A 23,124-nucleotide genomic window follows, 5' to 3' on the forward strand; every position below is an offset into this window, starting at 1 on the left:
TAAGAAATAACACAGTGACTAAATCTAAATCATACATTTTGTCATTTGGGACCTCACAGCAGTGAAAGAGGAAGTGGCCAGTTTTGATTGTGATCCAAAACAGGTTTCTGTACTTTTTCACCCAAGAAATGCAATTATAGAATGAAATCAGCCAAAGAAAAATAATTTTATCTGTGCTATGTTTCAGCTTCCTTAATGTCACCCCACTATAGAGGTGCTGGAGGTCCTTTGTGTGAGTTATTCAGTCACTTCACTCCTAAGACATGGAAGCTGTCATATCTAAAAAATCTGTGGTCTTCACATGAACCTTGACTTCAGGTTTCCTCTGTAAAAGAAAACTTATCACATACATCCATACTGAAATTGAGTTCAAACCATTCTCTGGGAAAAATAATTATTATGCTTCCTCAGCATGGGTTTTCAGGAGCTCTTGAACCTAAATATTTCTGCATCAAGCAGAATCTCTTCCATATCAGTTTTTCTTACTGTGAAAGGATTAGTTTATGCAGTACTAATTTATGGGATAAAAGTATGTCTTGCAGATAACACACTTACCTTTCATTGGTTTTGCTTCACAGTTACTCTTAGATACCCTGAAAATGCTGAAAAGGGTGGCAATTTCATTCATGTATAATGTGAAACATTCTTAGAATGACAATGTCGCAAGAGATTTTTATTTTTTTCCCCAGATGCATGAGGAAAAAGATCATATTTGACTAAAGATCACAAGTTCCTGTACTTTTCTTTGCCTAGCAATGACCGTGGATCAGTGTCCTCAAATCTTCAAAAAGAAAACCGACCTCTTGCACTAGACCAGACTTTTTTTCCCCTTAGACTAACAAATATTCTCTTGGCTTTGCCGTGTTAAACTCAGTGCAGTAACTTGGGTCAGTAAAGTAAACATAGGAGAATGCAAAAATGACCACTCTGACCTTGCTCAAGTAACTCTTGAAAAATAATCTCACTTCCTGCTTCTTTGCTGTTTTTCTTTAACACTTCTCACTGTCAGTGCAGAATTTAAGGTAAAGAAATTCATAAATCATCACTGCTGCTGAAGTGAGTAGGCCTGATAGCACAAATCGGTGGTTTTGGTTGAATGGATCTAAAACTACCTACAGTCCCTGTACTGTTGCACAGTCTGAGTCAATGAAATTGTATTCATTTTCACCCATAGGGTTATGTATGTTTTCTAACATTTCTGAATGTTAGGTACCACACTACAACAGTTCACTGGTCCTCTTGAAGCATATGTTCACTCTTCAAATCCTAATCACCAAAATACCTTTATCTGCATTACTGAAAACTACTCATGTCTATATAATGCTTTACTTAGACAATAAATTTTTACTTACAGCTTTACTGCAACTAGAACATATTTACATATGCTTTGCATCAATAGAGCATTGCTCTGTATCTTTCAGTTATACAAACACCATTGTCAAAAGCATTCTGAGAAGTGCAGGTGGAGGTGCTATGATATTGTGTCCATGCCAAACATCATTGTCTGGAAATCTTATTCCTCCAGTAGAACACACACACAAAACAAACAAACAAACAAACAAAAAAGGCACACAGAGAACTTACATCCAAGGCAGCAACATGTAGCAATAAGCAATATTGCTAACATGAATATAAAAAATTGATATATATATATATTTTCCATTGAAACTACAAAGAAATGAAATGTAAGTTGTCTTGTATTCTTTGTTATTCTGCAAAGTGGTGGCAGGAGATATGAGTGAAGGAAATGAGCAGTTCCCCTCATTGGCAAAGTTTTGGTTCAGCATCGACGTTTACAGAGCTTGTAGACAGGGAAACAAAGTCTATGGATTTAGAAGATATCAGCTGAAAGCTTGGCTCATCTTATTAAAGCTTATGGCGTATTTTGCTAACAACTAAAGAGACAGAATTTTTCACATCCTTCATATCGTTGACTACTATTTCTCCTTGATTGGCTTGAAAATTCCCGTGAATGACTTGTAAATGACCAGACATCTTGAAAGCTAGTTAAATCCCAGCACTGCCATGTTGCACATGTGAAAACTGAACAGTGTAAGATGGTGAGAGTTACTATATAGTTCTTTCTTCATTTAATGTGCTTGGCTAATAAGTGCTGTATGTTCCATTATTAAAGGCTTTTCCTTCATCCCATATTAAATGTAAAAGCTTTGAGACTGTTCTCACACAGCCAATTAAAATGAAATTGTCTCTAAAATGAGCTGATGAGCTCAGCTGAGGTTATAGTCCCAGGGTGTCTTTTGTCCATATCACAGTTCTTCAATTTCATGGTAACGGCTATTCTTATTAACAGCTCCCATACCTAGCTGCAGAGTGATTCATACCAGCTTCATAAAGGTTAGCAGAGCAGGGAGTGGAGGAAGAAGGGGAATTAAATAGTTTCAAGGCACTGGGATTGCTCGTTCAAACAGGTTCTGTCTTGAGAAAAAATACTGCCGTTGACAAACTCCTCCATCCTGAATGTAGTCCATAGATACTGACCTATAACTTCAGTGGAGATGGATGTTTTTGATTACTGATGTTTGTTATCTTCAGTCTCACTCTTTGCTGATTTTAATTTGGCAGTATAAGTGGGTGCCTACCAGACACAGCTCAGATTGGGAGTCTGGGTCCTACAGTGCCTGGGATGTTCAGAAGTCAGGATACAACTCCCATGAAACACAGCAGTGGATGGATGAAAACTAATGTCAACTACTCAGAATGAAATATTTCACTTTTCTTGTAATTTCCCAGAACCTATTGTCCCAAGGAGCTTTTTAATATTTTAACTCTTTATTCATTTCTTGATGAAAACACATGTGAGAATACAGTGATTCTGGTCTTCCTTCTGTTACTGCATTTGTGAGCCAAATACACCTCACAGACATTTCTCATAAAACTGAAGGAATTTATATTGACTCCAGTGGACTTTCTCCAGATTTCTGACGTAAATGAAAGCAAGTTTGGGCTGGGAATCTGACAAGTCTGTCAGCAATTAAAAATACTTAGCATGTGAAAAGACACAGATCACTATCAGTCATGACTGACATTGTTTACTTTTGACATGAAAGATCTCTCACCAGGGATAGCCAAAGACAGCAAAACAAATCTTGTATTTGCTTGCCAACCACTAATGTTGACGCAATTTTTTTCCTTCACTATTCAGGCAGTGACAAGTCATCTACGGATCCTGTGACCTATCACTTCACCGCCATGTTATCACACCAACTGCCCCAGTGAGCTCAGGATTAAACGTTTCTCAGAGCTCACAAATTATTTCATCTTTCACAGGGACTGAGACTTCTGCTACTCCAGACTTGCTCTTAGTGAGTAAACAAGGCCAGCCCTCAGGAGCCTTGCTCTTGAAGTTCTTCCTGTCTTACCCTCACTTTGACAACCTCCTCCTCCAGTGGTTGTTTTATGGCAGCTGGTTTGAGTTGCTTGTTCAACTCTTGGAGTAACAATGGAAATTTTTTAGATATTTTCTAGGCAGTAGCTTTTACATTCCAGGATTCCAAGACAGCCCTTAATTGTGTGATGATCCTTCTGTACAATGCTGTAGATGAACTTGGATCACAGGCAACAAGATTCAGAAATTCTTGTTATGAGGAATTTCTGAGTTTTAGTGCTATGAAGAATCAAGTGAAATACAATGCAAACATTCAGTTCTCTTGTAACTAGGCAGGAGGTGTCACTGCTTATAGCAGGGTGGTTGGAACTAGATGATCTTACAGGTCCCTTCGAACCTGAACCATTCTATGATATAACAGAGAAGAACAAAACAAAACAAATTTATTTATTTCTTTATTTATTAAAATTTTCATTTAGATTGCTAATAGTTGAATGAAAAACATGATGTTACATGTAACAGGACATAGGGAGAGTTAAGCCATCTCACAAGACAGCACAACTTGTGAGCACAAGGTTATCTAGTCAATGCAGTGCTCTCACTGTCAGGGAGTAATCACAGGGTCATGTTACCTCAGGCAGAACATGGAACAAGTGACAGGCTCTATTGACAGCTCTGAATATGGCAAAGGGAAATACAACATTAAGAATTACACCAGGGGTCCCACCAGGAGCAAAGGAGGCAGGGCTGGACTCAGGGCAGGGGACAAATAACAGTGTATATCTGAGGGTTCATACATGAGATGATCTACCTACAGTGCAAGTCTGAGATTTATTCAGGAAGCAGGGCTGGAGTATAGCCAGAAGTCTCCAGAGAGCCTGATCGGGGCAGTTAAGATCTGTTAGTTCCATCACTTGTAGAAATAAGTGGTCATAAAACTACAGCATTGATTTTCCTGGTATTTAGGGAGCATAGATTCACTGTTCGGTTTATGTAAGACCAAGCAGGAATCACCTCATTTGTTCAGCAGTTTACCATTCCTGTGTCATCACACTCAAAAGAATTCAGCTGCACACACCAACAATGCCTATCATTAGGAAGACGTTATCTCATTTATGCTTTTCAAACACAGGAAGGGAGTTGGCATAAAATAGGAGTGAAAAGAAAAACTCTTCCATAGGTTGTAAGTGCCATTATGCATATTAAAATTCACTATAAAAAAAAAAAAAAAAAAAACTGCTGAAAGCAAGCAGTCGTGACAGTATTTGGAAGAGATGAGAATAGATATGAACAACCTAAGGAACCAGGAGCAAGTAGGGATCTATGTCTCAGACAAAATAAATCGGTGTAAGCTTGCTGGCTTGAAATGTTGAAGTGGACGTTCAGGTGAAGTAAATGAGCACATTGCATTGTAGTAGCCCTACCTGAGGAATCTGAGGAAACAGACTACAATTGCACTGATCAATTTGCATCTGGACATATGATGTGTTGTGCAGGTGAATGAAATTTAAGCAGGATCAAAGAGAATAAAATATTTATTTCAGATGTAGTAAAAAAGTAAAAAGGAAGGAAGGAAGGAAGGAAGGAAGGAAGGAAGGAAGGAAGGAAGGAAGGAAGGAAGGAAGGAAGGAAGGAAGGAAGGAAGGAAGGAAGGAAGGAAGGAAGGAAGGAAGGAAGGAAGGAAGGAAGGAAGGAAGGAAGGAAGGAAGGAAGGAAGGAAGGAAGGAAGGAAGGAAGGAAGGAAGGAAGGAAGGAAGGAAGGAAGGAAGGAAGGAAGGAAGGAAGGAAGGAAGGAAGGAAGGAAGGAAGGAAGGAAGGAAGGAAGGAAGGAAGGAAGGAAGGAAGGAAGGAAGGAAGGAAGGAAGGAAGGAAGGAAGGAAGGAAGGAAGGAAGGAAGGAAGGAAGGAAGGAAGGAAGGAAGGAAGGAAGGAAGGAAGGAAGGAAGGAAGGAAGGAAGGAAGGAAGGAAGGAAGGAAGGAAGGAAGGAAGGAAGGAAGGAAGGAAGGAAGGAAGGAAGGAAGGAAGGAAGGAAGGAAGGAAGGAAGGAAGGAAGGAAGGAAGGAAGGAAGGAAGGAAGGAAGGAAGGAAGGAAGGAAGGAAGGAAGGAAGGAAGGAAGGAAGGAAGGAAGGAAGGAAGGAAGGAAGGAAGGAAGGAAGGAAGGAAGGAAGGAAGGAAGGAAGGAAGGAAGGAAGGAAGGAAGGAAGAAAATAAAAGCAGAGAAAAGAAAGGAATTTAATACCTCCCATACAAGGACAGGCTGAGATTGCTGGGGCTGTGCAGCCTGGAGAAGAGAAGGCTGTGAGATGACCTCAGAGTGGCCCTCAGAATGTAAAAGAATGAAAAGGACAGACTCTTTAGCATTGTGGGGGTAGCATAAAGGGGAGATTTAAATTGGATATATGGAAAATGTCTTATACACTCAGGGTGGTGAGGTAATGGCAAAGGTTGCCCAGAGATGTGGTGAATGCCCCATCCCTGGAAATTTTCAAGGCAAGGTTGCATCTTACACAGGATGTCCCTGTGAATTGGAGAGCAGTTGGACAAGATGACTTTTAAAGGCCCCTTCCAACTCAGAGAATACTATTATTCTATGATTCTATATAGTTCCTTATTTTTATGAATAGATTAAGTAATAAAGTGCATGAAACTGCCATCAGACAGAAGAAAGCAGTCATAGTTACAAAAGATAATAATCAATGGGAAAAATAAGACAGCGCAATCATTTAAAAGCATGCTACAAACTATTGCACTGTAGTTTAAATCAGCTGTTAGTATGATATTATCCTAAAAAAAGTTGTATTTTTGGTACTGCTCATTGTGAACAAATGCAAATGAATCTCATTTGTAGAAAAAGAAAATAGTTCATATGTTATTGTAACTGGGAAAAAACCAAACCAAAACAAAAATAAAAATGGTAACAGAAAGGACTGATTGCTCTATCCATCCTCTATCTATCCATCAATGAAATCCAAATGTGTAACACAGTTCATAAGGAGCAAAAGGTATCTGCCCCTGCTTAAGACAAGGATACAAAATGTTTTATCAAAAACACAGTATGTGTACGCAACTACTGCAGAGCACTTACCAGCAGCTAACAGGTACAGGGAGATGACTTCCACCCTGATATCCCTAATATCAATGGTAGAATATAGTTGATTTATAAATCATCAGATTAAATGTGGATGGTAAAGTCCTGATGCATTTTGGTGGAAGTAAATTGTGTTCAAAATGACCTGGTTAGATTAAGAACATATTTTGAAAAGAAAATGAATTGATATTCAGTGGAGACAACTTCAAGGTAATATTTCATAGAAAAAAAAAATAAAATCAGAAATAGAAATTTATGGTGGAAATAATTTTTTTGATAGAAGTTCTGTAGAACAGTGAAAGGGATTTATTGAGGTAAACAAGCTTAATGTGAGTGCAAAGTATTGGATGGATGACACAGAATACAATCTAGAAATGATTTGAAATAATATTCCAGTAGACTTAGAAACTGTAAGCTGGAACACTCTATCCAGCTATTTAGCTGGAACACTCTATCCAGTTATGGGCACCTTAACTGGATCTGGAACAGATGGAGAGTATCCAGAGCAGAAGAGTGGTAATGACCAAACATCATTAGTTTGTAACACAAAGAAGAAAAGTATATTTAGCAATTTTATTTTATTTTATTTTAAACAAATTGTATTGGTTTTAAATGTACAGATGGAAACAAAATGTACAGAAGGTATATAAGTGAATAAGTAAAGGAAAAACTCACCAACGGTGGTGCCTTGACTGAAGCAGCTGAGGCAGTCCTCCCTGGTGAGCGATCTCCAAGAGATACTGCTCCAGTGGGAGTCAGCCCTTAAATGAGGTCTCAGAGGGGATGGAGTCAAGCTCCACCCCTCCCGGGAGCACAGCTACATCACTCTCACCTGTGCTCCCACAGCTGACCCCATACTTGCCTCAGCTGATTAATCAGAGGTTCAGGCTGTGATTACCAATCTCCCATACACAAATATATGCATCTTTTAAAACAAACTGAAAGGTGATAAACCTCCAGCCATTTTCTAGGCTAGGAAAAAGTCAGAAGACAACAGGTTCTTACAATACTTGCGTATCACCTCTTATAACTATTAACAGCACCTTATTTTCTAGGTTTTAAAGTTTAACCTGAAGGAAATTGCCCTGGCAGATTTGATTTATTTCTCATTCTGTCTATTTTGATCAGTCTAGTTCTGCACCTGCTGGCATTTATCAGTGCTTGCCAAATGTTTATGGTGACCAAACAGTTGATGTGAAGACAGTGAGGTAGTTGACTGGGCATTTTGTCAGTGTAAGACATGAAGGACGAGTTACTTTCTGGACAACAATACAGATATTTACAAGCACAGTAAGGAAGCTCTTGTTCATTGGTGGTGAAAATGCATAGCTAAAGGTGGTGACTATGCTGAAAAACATAGTTTTGTTGCTGACAATTTATTAAATAGTTTTATTGTGAATCCTGTGACAAAATGGAATATCAAGATTTTCTGTTATGCACATCTGAACAGTGCTTGTAGAGCATCATAGCCTTTGGAAAACATGTTGCAGTTGTCTATTCTCTTCACATTGTGTGAGCCTGATGATACTTTTCCAAAGGTGACACAGATCCTTCATTTTTTTCATTTATTTATCTTTGTCTTTTTTACTTTTTACCCTCCTGCTCTTTTCAAATTTATATTGCTCACATGAGAACATAAAAATACGTTTGGATGAGAAACGCTGCATCTCATCTGGAAATGTAACTAAAAATTCTGACAAGCTAAAACAGAAACTTGGGTTTAGTAAGAGAAGGGAAGAAGTTTAGAATAGAGACCATGGACATAAGCGCAAATCTCATTAAAAGTGCAATCAGGGAGCAAATTTAAGAGGTGATATCAAATTGGTGAGAGTATATGCATGGCAAAGGAAATGGGCTTTAAGCAGTGAATGTTGCTAAGGACCTGAATTTTCATACCTACATTAGGTTACTTAGTTCACATATCCCTACTTTATGTATTAAACCAGACTCAGTTTTTCATAAATTGATCTCACAGTCAAACAGATACAGTTTCTTATTGTAAACTTGTTATAAAGGTCTTTTCTTTCCCCATCTATTTTTCATTGTTGTTGTTGTTTTTAATATAATGCCTCCACTTGAGCATAGTTGGCATGTAAAAAATGCCAGTGTGTAAAGGAAGAATCCATAGGGGAGTCATATTCTATAGAGTACTTTTTCTTTTTGCCAACTTTTACGTAGGACATAGTGTTGAAATAAAAATGTAACAGCTCTCTTGTTGAGGCTCATACTAGTAACCACAGCCTGCTAAAGGAGAGAAGCCATCAGATAAATATCTAAGTCTTTATGAGCAAGGGGCCGAAAACACAAAGGCTGCACTTCATGGGCACTTTTTTCAGTTGGTTGATACTTTTCCTACAACTAATGACACATGAAAGGAGAAAATGATGTTCTCAATTGAAAGAAGTTGGGAAAGTCAAGCCAGCGCTTTCAAGCAGCATTACATGTATCTAAATTTATGTCTTGACTTTCAATTAAGAACTTTCAGGTTCAGTGCAACACAGTGCATGTTAGGAAACCACAGCATTTGTCAAATGGATATTGCTAGCAATGATGTCTTAATTTTGTGCATAATACAGTTGTATTTCTGGTTAGTGTTTATGGTGTTTTTGTTGTTTTTGTTGTTGTTGTTCTTATACTTACTGTCTCTGAAAATCCTCTCACACCATCTGATGATTTTCATAGTTCAGACTTTTAAAATATTGTATTCTCTCATGGCAATTGACATGATCATGTGTCCAGGTGGACAATAAGCTGGACATGAGGCAACAGCATGTGTTTGTTGCCAAGAAGGCCAACAGTATCCTGGTATGCATCAACAGAAGGGTGGCAGCAGGAAGGAAGGGGATTGTCTCCCTTTGCTCTGCCTTTGTGAGGTCCCATCTAAAGTGCTGGGACCCCAGCACAAGAAGGATGCTGAGCTGTTGGAGGGGATCCAGAGGTGGATCACAAAGATGCTGAGATGACTGGAGCACCTCTCTTTAAAGAATGGTTGAGGGAGCTGGGCTTACTCAATTTGGAGGAGGCTCCAGGGAGAACTCACTATGGCCTTCCTGCACTTGGGGGAAGTTTATAAGCAGGGCTGAGACTGATTTTTTACACTGGTGGATAGTGATAGGACAAGGAGAAACTAGAAGAGCAGAGATTTGGCTGAGAAATTAAGCAGATTTTTATTATTATTATTATTATTATTATTATTTTTAGTTTGTTTATTTATTTATTTATTTATTTATTTATTTATTTTATTTAGATAATACTGAGGTACTGTCAGAACTGCTCAGAGAAGGTGTAGGTGCTCCATCCCTCTAGGTGCACAAGGCCAGGCTGCCAGGCTGGATGAGGCCCTGAGCAGCCTGATCTGGTGGGGGACAACCAGCCCATGGCAGAGGTTGGGAGTCAGAGGTCTTTAAGGTCCTTTCCAACCCACATCTTTCTATAATTCCATGACCAAGACCTCCTCATGTGTTAATGTACCATATAATGACCAAGACCTCCTCACGTGTTAATGTACCATATAATTCAGCATTGCTGTTGTTTCATTTGGATGTTCACTTAAGAAATTTCTAAATCAGTGGTTATGACTTCTTTTTGGGTCACAAACAAAAATGTTTGGAAACATATGCTTGTGTCTGTGCAATATAATTAATTAAAAGCTATCATAACTAAAATCAGAAGAGAAATCGCGAGTTGTTCACGGTTTCTTTTTGTTTGTTTGTTTGTTTTTTGTTTTGTTTTGTTTTCAGATTCTTCTTTTTATTACATAAAAAATGCATTTTAAAATATTATTTGCAGCCTTATATTCTAAGCTGTGTGCAAAGATGCCTCAGTGCACATTTCCACTTTAGAAAATTAGAATGAAATATTTCCATGCTCGTGAGATCTTTGACATGTAATAATCAGACCAGTGAAGATTTAAGTTGTTGTTTTCTGTTAACATGTACAGCAAGAGAAATAAAGTGATCCTAGTGTATGATTCCTATGTATAAACTCTTGTAGCTGCTATTGAACCAGCAATAGGTTCTCCAATCTTCTATTAAAATATCAATAGTATTTTTCAGCACTTAAATTGAACAGTAATTTTATTTAAGGCTGCACCTAGACACCACTTTTCTTCGAAGAATCTCTTGTTGCTATAAATGAAAGCCATTCAAACGAGTGTGATTGAAACAGGGACAGGGAAAGGGAAAAAATCAATAGAACGTTTTTCAGGGTACTGTCTTTTCTTTTGAAAAGAAACCATTAATAACATGCTTACAGTAAAAGCAGCTGCTTGTTCAAAGTGCATTCAAGGGTGAGCTGAAAGGATGACTGTCTCTACACAGCCTCCCTGGAGAGAGAGTTTGCCAAGATTTCAAAACCCAACCTCAAACTCTGGACAAAAGCTTTTCCTTGTCATTTTAAATATTCTTATCTAATATTAGACTGTGAAAACAGGACTAAAATGCCTTCATATTTTTGCTCCTTTTGAAAGGCAATGTGGGTCAGTGAATGAGATACTGGTGTGAAAACTACTGTACATACAAAACACTGCAGGATGTATTTGTATCTATGAGGACAGTAGGTGCCATGCTAAAGCTAATTGCTATGGCCCTCAACCGTGATGGGCAGCACCATGGGGCACATAATGCAGTTCTTGTGAAACTGCTGTCTGATTCAACGTAAGCAGAAACTTTGAATATCTTGAGACAAATTCAAGGTAGAAATTGGAACAAGACCAGATCTGGGATCATCTATCTTCAAGTGTTACTACATGTACTTATGCTGAAGGATGTGCATCATGCTAGAATACATAAATGATCAACACCAAAATTTCAGAGATTAACTTTGAAACTGGAGACTTTTTTTTTTTTCTTTTTCATACACTGACAGTCCTGTTTGTGTAATTTTGTAATCAACTGTGTCCTCTTTATTTAGACAATTGAAGAAATGATATAGGTTTTCAGGAAAATCAGGACAGCATATAGGGCATGAATTTAAGGGAAACAAATACACCCAGGGTAGATGACCAAAGACCTAAGCAACATACTAAGTTACTCTGTATAAACTAGTTGCTTTATTTTTGTGGAAACTGTATAGTTAGCCTATCAGCTTTCAATGATTGTTGTTAGCTTTATTACTGCTAAATTAGGCAGCTCTTTCTAAACCTCATGATCCTATTTCCAGAACTTGATTGGTTGGAAGAGATTCAGTATTTCTGATACACACTGAGGGCTAGATTCATTTAATTTCAACTCTCCAAGGTCTCCAAAAGCATTTTAAAATTAAATTAAATTAAATCCTAATTTTTCTTGGTCTCTTCTAGAGTCACTGCAAAGTGACAGATGCCTACAGAGAACAATCTAGAACTTAAGTTCACTATGAACAAATCAAATTGTATAGACTGCAGCTTTTTTGAACAGAGAGGCCTGTAGAGAACACCAGACTAAGTAGTTATAGGACTTCCTTCTGCCTTGGACTACTAGCTCCTACGCTCACATAGAAGGAAGCTTGTCTGAGTCCAAAAATCTCACAGCTAAAAAAAATGATAACACAATAATCAAAAATTCTCTTTTAGAAACAGAGGAAGAAAGCTCAGTTTCCTGTTCCATCTTACATATTGTCAAGAGTTGGGTTGAATCAAGGGAAACAGGTAGGGAAGGAGTTGCTTGCTTGTGGCTTCAATTTGAATTCTAAAACTCCTTGACTGGGAAATCTCAGCACAAAAATAGACTCTATAATGGCTTATATTGCTCTAAAATAAGAAACCATCACTGAAATATTCAGTCAATCTTCCATGCTTTATTTTTTTTTTTTTTCCTTTTTTCTTCTTGATCTTAGATCTTTTGTCTGCAGTTCTGTAGATTTTGTAATTTACATCACAGCAATAACATTTTCAGTGGTATCCTTCATAGCAAGGGATTAGTGTGGGCACTCAGGATGCTGGGTCTCAATGATTATGATATTTCTGAGTTTCTATTCTGAGGAGATACTTCTCATATAATCTGCTGGGTTGATAGATGAGGAGATGACGTTATTGCAATGGGCTGTCCACAGTCCCTTTTCATCATAGTTATAGCTACGGACTAGCAGGAGCCCCTGTGGAAATGAATGTTGGAAATCATAATGGCACTCTGCACAGTGCAGTTTTATGTAGGGAAATACTATTCAAGACATAAAATAAGGTGATCCAGTAAAAAGACAAAACTGGAAGCTTTAATATTATGTTTTAAATAAGAATCCTGATTGTTTTCTATTTATTTTATGACACTTTCAGATTTTAGATTTTAACTCCATTTGCTCCAGTTTCATCTGTAGATTAATATGAGGCATTCATTTCAAAGGGAGAGATTACTAGAGTGATTAAAATCTCTTTTGTTATGTGTAAGCAGATGAAGCAGTTATTAATACTGAGAAATATATTATACTCTTCTCCCCTCTGCTTTGATTTCTCATGAAAGCCACTCTGATCAGGAAGGAGACTTTGCGGGAATATCATTATGAGTTGTTACAATTTTTTTTTACAATTATCTTTGGGAATAATCAATTATATAATTTTTTTTTTTTTTTTTTTTTTTTTTTTTTTTACTGAAGGGAGTACTCTCCTTGAACAGATGGGAAAAAATCCCTGAAAAATTGTGATATCAGGGCTTTAGCTTACTCAGAGTACCTACCTGCCCCTTATTAATATTTTACATATAATATTTATTATCAGAACTATAATTCACCTTGTCCTCATAAAGAAAATGCTACTGTCTGTGTTTCATGAGGGAAAATGGAGTGAGTGTTTATTCAAGGAAGAGAGGGTATCCATAGCATAAAATAAAATTTCTTTTTCCCAAATGCCTATTTTAGGAATCATAGAATCATCAAATCACAAGGTTGGAAAGGACCTACAACATCATCCAGTCCAACCGTGCTACAGCAAACCACTAAACCATATCTCGTACCTCCTCATCCAGACATCCATGTTGTTGATTTTGTTGTTTAGTCAAAATGTGCTCATTTAGCTTAATTTATTTCCAGTATTGAAATGAGGGAAGATAATGACTGGAACAACAGTCTGTACCACTTAGCTACATTCATTACCTGAGCAAGATATCCACTAGAAAAAAAAAATAAAAAAATAAAAAATAAAATAAAAGAAATAAAAATAAAAAATAGCATCCTCTGTTTATTGTTGGAATAATTATTCTGGAGCAAAAAGGCAATATGAGTAAAGCAGAGAGCAAAACTATGAACAAACACAGAATATGACACAGAATATGAAGTGAAAAGGAATATCTGTAGGGCTTGGATGCAAAGGAAGAAGGAAAATGTGGGAGGTTATTTATTTTGTAAGAATATATGATGAAAAATGGGGAATTGAGTGACCTTGATCATGAGAAAAAGCCCAGGGATCTGATAATGAAAAAGTAGAATTAAGTCCAATTCAACAGAGAAGATGAAGAAAGAAGGAGACAAAGTAGGAAAGGAGAAAAAAAAGACAACATTCTTTAAGAAATCTCCTATCTTCTTGTTTGGCATCGGCATATTCTAGTATCTGTAATGATTCTTTGCCAGTAACCACCAATGGATATAATTCTGTGTCATCAGTGTTACATCTGAAGCTGAATTAGTTCACTGATGATATTTCCTGATTACTTCTCTTGAATAGGGAGTGACGTGAGTTCAATGTGTGTACCATACAAACTATATAGATTTCTTTATTGATTGGTTTTGTTGATTTATCACAGAATCACAGAATCGTAGGGGTAGGAAGGGACCTCCAGAGATCACCAAGTCCAACCCTTCTTCCAAAGGAGGTTCCCTACACCAGGTCACACAGGTAGGCATCGAGGTGGGGCTTGAATCTCCAGAGTAGGAGACTCCACAACCTCCCTGGGAAGCCTGCCCCAGTACTCCGTCACCCTCACTGTAAAGAAGTTCTTGTGCACATTTGTGCAGATCATCCTATGCTTCAGTTTTTGGCCATTTCTCTTTGCCCTGTCCCCACACACTGATGAAAAGAGTCTGGCCTTGCCACTTTGACCCCCACATCTCAGATATTTATAGATCTGGATCAAGTATCCTCTCAGTCTTCTTTTCTCAAGGCTAAACAGACCCAGTTCATTTAGCCTTTCTTCATAGAGGAGATGCTCTGGGCACGTCACCATCTTTGTGGCCCTCTGCTGGACTCTTTCCAAGAGATCCCTGTCTTTTCTTGTACTAGGGAGACCTGAACTGAACACAGTATTACATATGAGGCCTCACCAGGGCAGAGCAGAGGGGGAGGATCACCTTTTTTTTTTAAAAAAAAAAACCTTTTTTTAATGCACCCCAGTATGCCATTGGCCTTTTTGCCACCAGGCACACTGCTGGCTCATGGCCAACCTGTCGTCCACCAGGACACCCAGGTCCCTCTCTGCAGAGCTCCTCTCCAGCAGGTCATCCCCCAACCTGTACTGGTGCATGCAATTATTGCTCTTTAGGTGCAAGACTCTACACTTGCTTTTGTTAAACCTCATCCAGTTTCTTACAGCCCAGCTCTCCAGCCTGTCCAGGTCTTACTGAATGGCAGCAAAGCCTTCAGGTATGTCAGCCAATCTTCCCAACTTCATATCATCAGCAAACTTGCTGAGGGTGGTCACTGTCCCCTTTCAAGGTCGTTGATGAAGATGTTGAACAAGACTGCACCCAGCACTGACTGCTTGGGAACACCGCTAGTTACAGGTCTCCAACCAGACTCTGCACCACCAATAATGACCCTCTGTGTTCTGCCAGTCAACCAGTTCTCAGCCCACCTCACTGTCCACTCATCTATCCCACACTTCCTCAGCTTTGTTATAAGGATGTCATGGGGGACAGTATCAAATGCCTTGCTGAAATCAAGGTAGACTACATCCACAGCTCTCTCCCCATCCACCCAGCCAGTGACAACATCATAGAAGACTACGAGGATGGTCGAACATGACCTCCACTTGGTGAGCCCATGCTGACTACTCAGCATGATTTAGTTGCTTCTTGCTGATTTGAAGACATCACATTCAATATAACATCACTTTACCATACTGAATTAATAGAGAAATACAGAATTCAAGTTCACAACAACTGGGGTACATAGCAACTTATTTAGGACCAGAGAAAATGGTTTCAAGGTATTGCAGGGGAGATTCAAGCTGGAGATTAGGAAGTATTACTTCTCAGAAAGGGTGGTCAGGCACTGAAATGGACTGCCCAAGGAGGTGGTGGAGTTACCGACCCTGGGGTTATCCAAGGAACAACTGGATGTTGTGTTGAGGGACATAGTTTAGTGGGAGCTATTGGTAATAGGTGAACAGTTGGACTGGATGATCTTTAAGGTCTTTTCCAACCTTGCTGATTCTATGATTCTATGAAGTCAATGATCTTTAATTACTCCATGCTTTTTAAAGCCGGCTCCAATTATAACTCACATGTCTGTGTTAAAAATTAAACCAGTATCAACAAACAGAAATCTTTAATGATGAAAACCTCTATGTGAAAATTAATTTGCCTCAATTAGTTGTTTGTTTCTTGTCTAGTTCCAGTTCCCTTATGAGGGAATGTTGCTATATGCAGCTGTTTTGTTTTGTAGAATGTATTAGCTTAAGACATGCATGCTTCATGTATGTGCATGTTTCATGTTGTGCATGTTTGTGTGTATGTATAAAGCTCCAAAGGATGGTGATTCAGAAAGTAGAAAGTCATTGTCCTTTTCCAAGCTTATGAGGTTTCAGTATTTCAGAACAAAAAATTGCTGCCCCAAATACTTGTAATTGTGAAGGGTAGAACAAAGAGTGTTGAAAAGCCTAAATAGTTCCTTGTAGAAGAAGGAAATGGAAAACATGTATGTCCTACTATTACATGACTTGCCAAAGTATATTGTCCTGGAAAAAAAACAATCATTAGCCTATGAAAAAACATGATTATGTTTACATATATTAATAGAACATAGGCACAGTTAAACATTAGTTTCCACATAACCACATGAAGATTTTGAATAATTTCAAAGATCTTGGAAATATTTGTAATAGTTTTCTAATTCCACCACCATTTATATCTCCTTCTGTTTGTTTCCTGTGGTTTATTCACTGATGATATTTTGTAATTTTATTATTTTGTAATTTACTAGTTGCAGATTCCTGTGATTCAGCTTGAAATAGTAAGAGCAGATAGTAGTCCTCTGATTTTGTCATACTCTCTAGCCTTTTCCTGATGTCCCAAATGCTGGCCCCTGCAGGCAGAAAACTTCGCTAGAGAGATTGCACGGATGGCAAATGCATGCCGCTGCTCTTCAATGCAGTTGAAATTAGTAAGGCCCTTTGCCATTATTTGGTAACACTGGTTCTGAATTTATTAAGTTCAATGATCAGATCTATAGAACAACAAAGAAAAAAATGTATAAGAATTCACCAGAAAAATTACTTGAAAATGGAGTTGTAATATAATAAAAGCAAAGCTATGTAAATAGTTAGAAGAACATTATTGACAGCAGTGTTTTTAAGGTGTTTTTAATTTTAATTTTAATTTTATTTTATTTTTTAATGTAATCATTCAGCTCCTCATGTAATACCGAGGCTGCCTGTAAACAAATCCACTCTTAGATTGGTATGATTCAAAAGAAAAATTTGCAACAGCTGTTGTGTGAATAGCACCATTCTGAGATTTGAGTTCCTATGCTGATTACAGGCAAACATCTGGAAAATTGAATTGAATCCAAATCTAGTAAAAATTACTGCGTCTGTTAGTTTGTTGTGTTCACTCCAGGAAATGAGCAATTTAATCATAATTTTAGGAATTTTGTTGCGCGGTTGGTGGCATATACATCGAAAGAATGAAGTAATCTTTATTCCTCTGTCATAGAGAAACCATTTCTTATAAAAGGGGGAACTGCCCCACTTGCATCTCCAGACATGATGGTGAGATCCTTCTCACAGAGTTGGGGCAAAAAAATGAAACCTCAGACATCTGCTTACTGAAATGTGAAGTTATTTAGGAGACACTTTCATTTAGACTTTTAGCCTATGAACTGAATCTTGCCTTCTGAAGTTAAGATGAGCTGAATGCAAGGGACTGATTGAATACACAGGATTGATTGAAACTCAAATGTGAGCAAATTTTTTTCTTATGTAGTAAGCGACGGGAAATGCAAAACAAAGGAGCATTTGGAAAAAAGTCCAAGGATTTTGTTTTGATTTTGATTTTTTTTTTCCTAAATATTTTAAAATTTAAAAATATATAAAGATTGATGTGAAAAATTCATTTTAGTCAGAAAACTTGTAGAGAATTGCCTGTCCTTTTAAACTTCAGTGGAAAGAAAAGCAAATAAAAAGTAAAATTACAAGATTTTTAGCCTTTTTTTTTTTTTTTTTTTTTTTTTACTTTCTGAATATTCTTTTAAATTTATTACAGACACTGCAAAATTAAACACTACAGAAGACTAACGATGTGAGGAACCTGACATTGTTAGTATTATTAAGGAACTGGTTGTGAAGCTGTACCTGTAGGGTGATGGGCAATGTTTTAATGTCCAGATGGGCCAACACTGGGACCAATGCTCTTCAACATCTTCATCTGTGACATTAGCAGTGGGATCAAGTGCACCCTCAGCATTTTTTGTGGATGACATCAAGCTGGGAAGTGTTGTCCATGGACCAGGTAGGTGGGATGCCATCAAGAGTGACCTAAACAGACTTGAGTAGTGGACCTGGAAGAACCTCATGAGATTCAACAAAGCCAAGTACAAGATCTTGCACCTGGGTTAAAGGAACCCACCCACAACCAAAGTAAGCTGGTGGATGAAAGGACTGAGCACAGCCCGACCAAAAAGGAGTTGGGGGTACTGGTGGATGACAAACTGGACATGATCCAGTCTTGGGCCCTCACAGCCAAAATGTCAACTGTATCCTGGCTGTATCAAAAAAAGCATAGCTAGCAGTGTGAAAGAGGTGATCCTGTCCCTAGACTTCGTGCTAGTGAGACCTCCCCTGAAGTACTGCATACAGATGGGGTGTCCTCAGTACAGGAGAGACATGGAGCTGTTGGAATGTGTCCAGAGGAGGGCCACAAAAATGATCCAAGGGATGGAACACTTTTCCTACAAGGCCAGGCCGAGAACTCCTGCTCTTCAGACTAAAGAAGAAAATGTTCCATGGTGACTTAATAGTGCTTTTTTAATATCTAAGGAGAACTAAAAGAAGGGGTCAGAATCCTTAGCAGGCCCTTGTTAGGACAAGGAGGAATGGTTTCAAACAAAGAGGGGAGATTTAGATTGGATACAAGGAAAAAGTTCTTTACAGTAAGGGTAGTGAGGCTCTGGAACAGGTTGCTCAGAGATGCTGCGGATGCCCTGTCCCAAGAAACTTTCAAGGTGAGGCTGGACCCAGCTCTGAGCAATGTGATCTAGCTGTGGATGTCCCTGTTCATTGTACAATAGTTGGACTAGATAAACTTTAGGATCTCTTCCAATTCAATGATTCTATGATTCTATAGCTTTTATTTCTTTTCAGTGAAAATTTAGAAATTTAAACTCATAATATTTCATTGTTACTCTTTCCTCATAATTTTCTATTTTGGTTTTCATTGTATATTTTAATCCATTAATCTCAGTACAGATTTTCAATACTCAGAAAACAGTATAAAAACATAGTTGTAAAAACTTGGTCTGAAAATTATCTTGCCTTTCAAAAAAGTCCTATTTTCATTTCAAAGTCCTATTTTTATTGAGTTCCATCAAGGTACTCCCAGAAATAAGGAGGAAGTAAGCACAGTTTACAATATATTACATTATTCATATTAGGAAAGTTTTTTAAATAGACTCACACAGTATTAAATACAAACTTTGTCCTAAAGAATGAATTCATAATGGACTTGGGAACAGGTATGAGTTAGTGAACACTTAGCTTTATCACCTACCCAATTAAGGATTTCTCCATCAAATCTTCTTTTGTTGCACACAAGGCAACATTGTGTTAGTCGCTGCAGTTCTGTCTGGGCTCTGTTTTGCAAATTTCAGTGTTATGTAAACTATCATAAATTTTGCATAGAAGTGGGATAAAAAGATCCTCCATCATTTTGTTGTATGTTTGGGTACGTAGACATGCATCTGGAATAGAAAAAATAGTGGAGTGTACATAATAGGCAGAGTCAGATCAGTGTGGTCCCTCATAAGCATATAATGAGGATGAATTCAAAACAATTTGCTTAACTGTCACATAACACCTTGATTGCTTTAAATGGTGCACAATTATAAGAATTACAACACAAGGATATTTTTTTATAGTCAACATGGAGACAGTGTAAAAAGCAAGAAAGAAGAGAAAGAGAAAAAGAAATAAAAAAAAAGAAGGAAATGTAATAAAGTAAAAGAATGATAAATAAAAGAAACAAGTAAAGAAAGAGCAAAAGAGCAAAATAAATAAATAGACAGAAAAACAGATATAGAGGAAAAGAAAGATAATGCCAACCTTTGCTACAGATTCATCTGAGGTGACAGAAATAAAATGTTGGCCCAGAGATCTGTATGGATTCATTCAAACATCTTAACAGCACAGAGAATAAATCATCATCATTATTATTATGAAACAGGAGACAGAGTTTTGGGGATCTGAAACTGTGCAGCTCAGCTCCAACTGCTGTTCAGCATTCAGAACTACCAACTTCATTTCCTCCTAGCACATAATAAATAACACGTCTACCCAACATAAAAGCATTTTTTATAATAGCAGTAAAGGAACTGCAGAGAGTGTGATTATCATGAACTAATAATACCCCACAGAAGATATGCAGCACAGATTAGAAATGACCTGAAAATGAATCTATGGTTTGTATGACTGGCCAGATAGTGTCCTATTTTGACTATTCCATCCCAAACCACTACCAAGTTTTAATATTCTCTTCCCTTGTCACAGTAATTTTCACAGGGGGAGTCCATTTATCATTGTGGGTTTCCTCTTTATATGATGACTTCTAGCACAAGAGCTAAAATGAATGCTACATTTTTAATTCATGGTGTTGTTAGCTCTGTTCAAGCACCAGCTCACACTGCCTGTAGTTTTTTCACAACATCACACTTCTGAAGGAAACAGAAGGGAAGCTCAGCTGGTCTCTTTTTAGTGCCTCCACTGACACTCTTGCTTTGCAGAGGTGATGACTATACCCTCTAATGGGAAAGAAGTGGTTGTTGGATGGTTAACATATACAGCTGGATATTAGCCAAATAGGATTTGCTTTATACATTTGCATAGTCTTGTGTGATCAGTGACTCTGTGTTCTGCTTGTGTTGTCTGTGAAGTGGATCACTTCCTGCTTTGTTCTTGCATGTGACTTTGTTCCTGTACATGTTCTACAATGGACTCCAGCACAACCCTCAGTATTAATGCTTGAATATCTGCACAAGTGATGCTGCTCTGGACACTTACTCCATGAGATGCTTATCTGTGGAGGAATGTCTCATTAAAGATATTTGCACGTAATCTGAACTAATGAAAAATTAACACAATATCTGGTACCACTGTGATGAAGTGAATGGGAACACAGAAAAAAGTTGTTTAATAAAAGCCCATCCCTCAGTTGCAGCCTCACAGAATATCCCTCAGACTCATTTTAAACAACACGTGAAAGTCACATGAACTTCATAACCTTTTCAAATTGGGTACAAAACTAAAACTATTAGATTACTCTTATTGAACTGCCTTTTAATTGTACTCACCTTCAATGTAACAGCTGAAGTAACATCACTATGACAAGGATCAAGCCTCATCAGTGCAAATGACTTTCCACTGTGATAAGCATTTGACAGTAGCTGTAGTGATCCAAAGCACTCTTCTATGACAGGAGATTTAATCTTCAGTTGAGTTCTTGAATCCCTGTTCCCAGTGTGTCTTGTTAGTGGTATGTTCTAGTAAAGCATAGGTACAGGCTTGGCGGAGAACAGCTTAAAAGCAGCCTTGAAGAAGAGGATTTGGGGGTGTCAGTTCATGAAAGACTCAATCTGAGCCAGCACTTGCAGCTCAGAAGGCCAATTATATCCTGAATTGCATCAAGAGAAGTGTGACCAGCAGACTGATTCTGTCCCTCTCCTCTTCTGACACCCTATCTAGACACCCCTACTATGGGGTCCCTAAATCAAGAGTTATTGGAGCAGGTCCAAGGGAGGCCCATGAAGATCATCGGAGGGCTGGAGCACCTCCCCTGTGAGGACTGAGAGAGGTGGGGCTCTTCAGCCTGGAGAAAAGAAAGTTCTGTGGGGGATCTTCTAGCAGCCTGCGAGTAACTGAAGGGTACCTACAGGAAATGTGGAGAGGGACTTTTATAAGGGAATGTAGTGACAGGACGAGGGAAATGGATTTATATTCGAAGAAGGTAGATTTAGACTAGGTATCAGTAAGAATTTAATTATTGTCAGAGTGGTGAGACACTGGAACACGTTGTCCAGTGAGGTTGTGAGTGCCTCCTTCCTGGAAGCATTCAAGGCCAGGCTGGATGAGCAACCTGGTCTACCCTGCCAGTAGCAACGGGCTTGAACTAAATGATTCTTAACAGTCCCTTTTTAACCAAACCATTCTGATTGTATGGTCTATTTTTTTTGTTTTTTTCTTTGTTTTCAATATTAAAGTTCAACTTTTGGTGGGATTTAATCATATTTTTTTAAGAAATTTTCTATAATTTTGGTATAATTATATTTTCTATAATTTGGTATCTAAAATCACTCTGAGCAGAAGACAGTAATCACAGATAAAAGATTTGCCTCATCTTGGCAGAACAAAGACAGATCTGTGCTTGGTCATCTAGGATCAGTGAAGAAGGGGGCAATAATTATCTGTTTGTTTGTAAAAATCTTTGTAGGACTCCACAAAAAAAATAAAATAAATAAATAAATAAATAAATAAATAATATATATATATATTTGCTTCACTTAACTCCAGAATTAAAGAAAGAGACTAACTAAAGCAAGATGTGTTTGTTTTGTTTTTTTTTCTTTTTTTTTTTTCCACATTTCAAACTATAATAATAATAATAAAATCTATTTAAAGTTTCTGTTCCACTTGAATTGAGAATTTTTTTTTCATTTTTGACTCAGAGAAGTAGCTTAAATGACCCAAAGTGCTTGTCAATCTCATCTTACTAAAATTTATGATTTAGGTCATTTTGATACTATTCAGAGAATGAAGGGGTAGATTAAGAAAGAGGAAATTTGCCTTGTACCTAAAGCCTAAAACCATATTGCCTGTACGTCTTTTACATTTTTTTGTAATGATGAAAGCTTTAGTGAATATTAGAGGGATAAAGAGCTTTAAATCCTTTTTGTTGATGCTATTACATATTGTAGGGCTTATTCAAATATTCATTGAATATGAAAAGAAGTGAATTTTCTGGGAAAGATAGAAATGAAGTCAGGCAAGGTAGAACTATGATAAAGAATTTCATGTCTGCCTCCAAAATTGTCTGATACCAGATAATAAGTAAGAGGAAAGAAGAATTTGTTTTGCTTAGAGAGTAAGGTGCAAGCCAATCCCAAACTCGCTATAGTGAGAACAGATTGTCTGCCCCTGAGGGAAGGAAGCAAAAGAAGTATATGTATGTAAATGAGCATAATCATTTATGCAGATTATATTTACGATTGGTCATAGGATTTTTTGCAGGCCTAGATGATTTGCATGAGAAATAAAACAGCAGGATTTGAACTAAAATTAATACCGTAAACTCATCATTTTA

Source organism: Excalfactoria chinensis, chromosome Z (genome assembly GCF_039878825.1).
Source record: "Excalfactoria chinensis isolate bCotChi1 chromosome Z, bCotChi1.hap2, whole genome shotgun sequence".
Taxonomy (NCBI): domain Eukaryota; kingdom Metazoa; phylum Chordata; class Aves; order Galliformes; family Phasianidae; genus Excalfactoria; species Excalfactoria chinensis.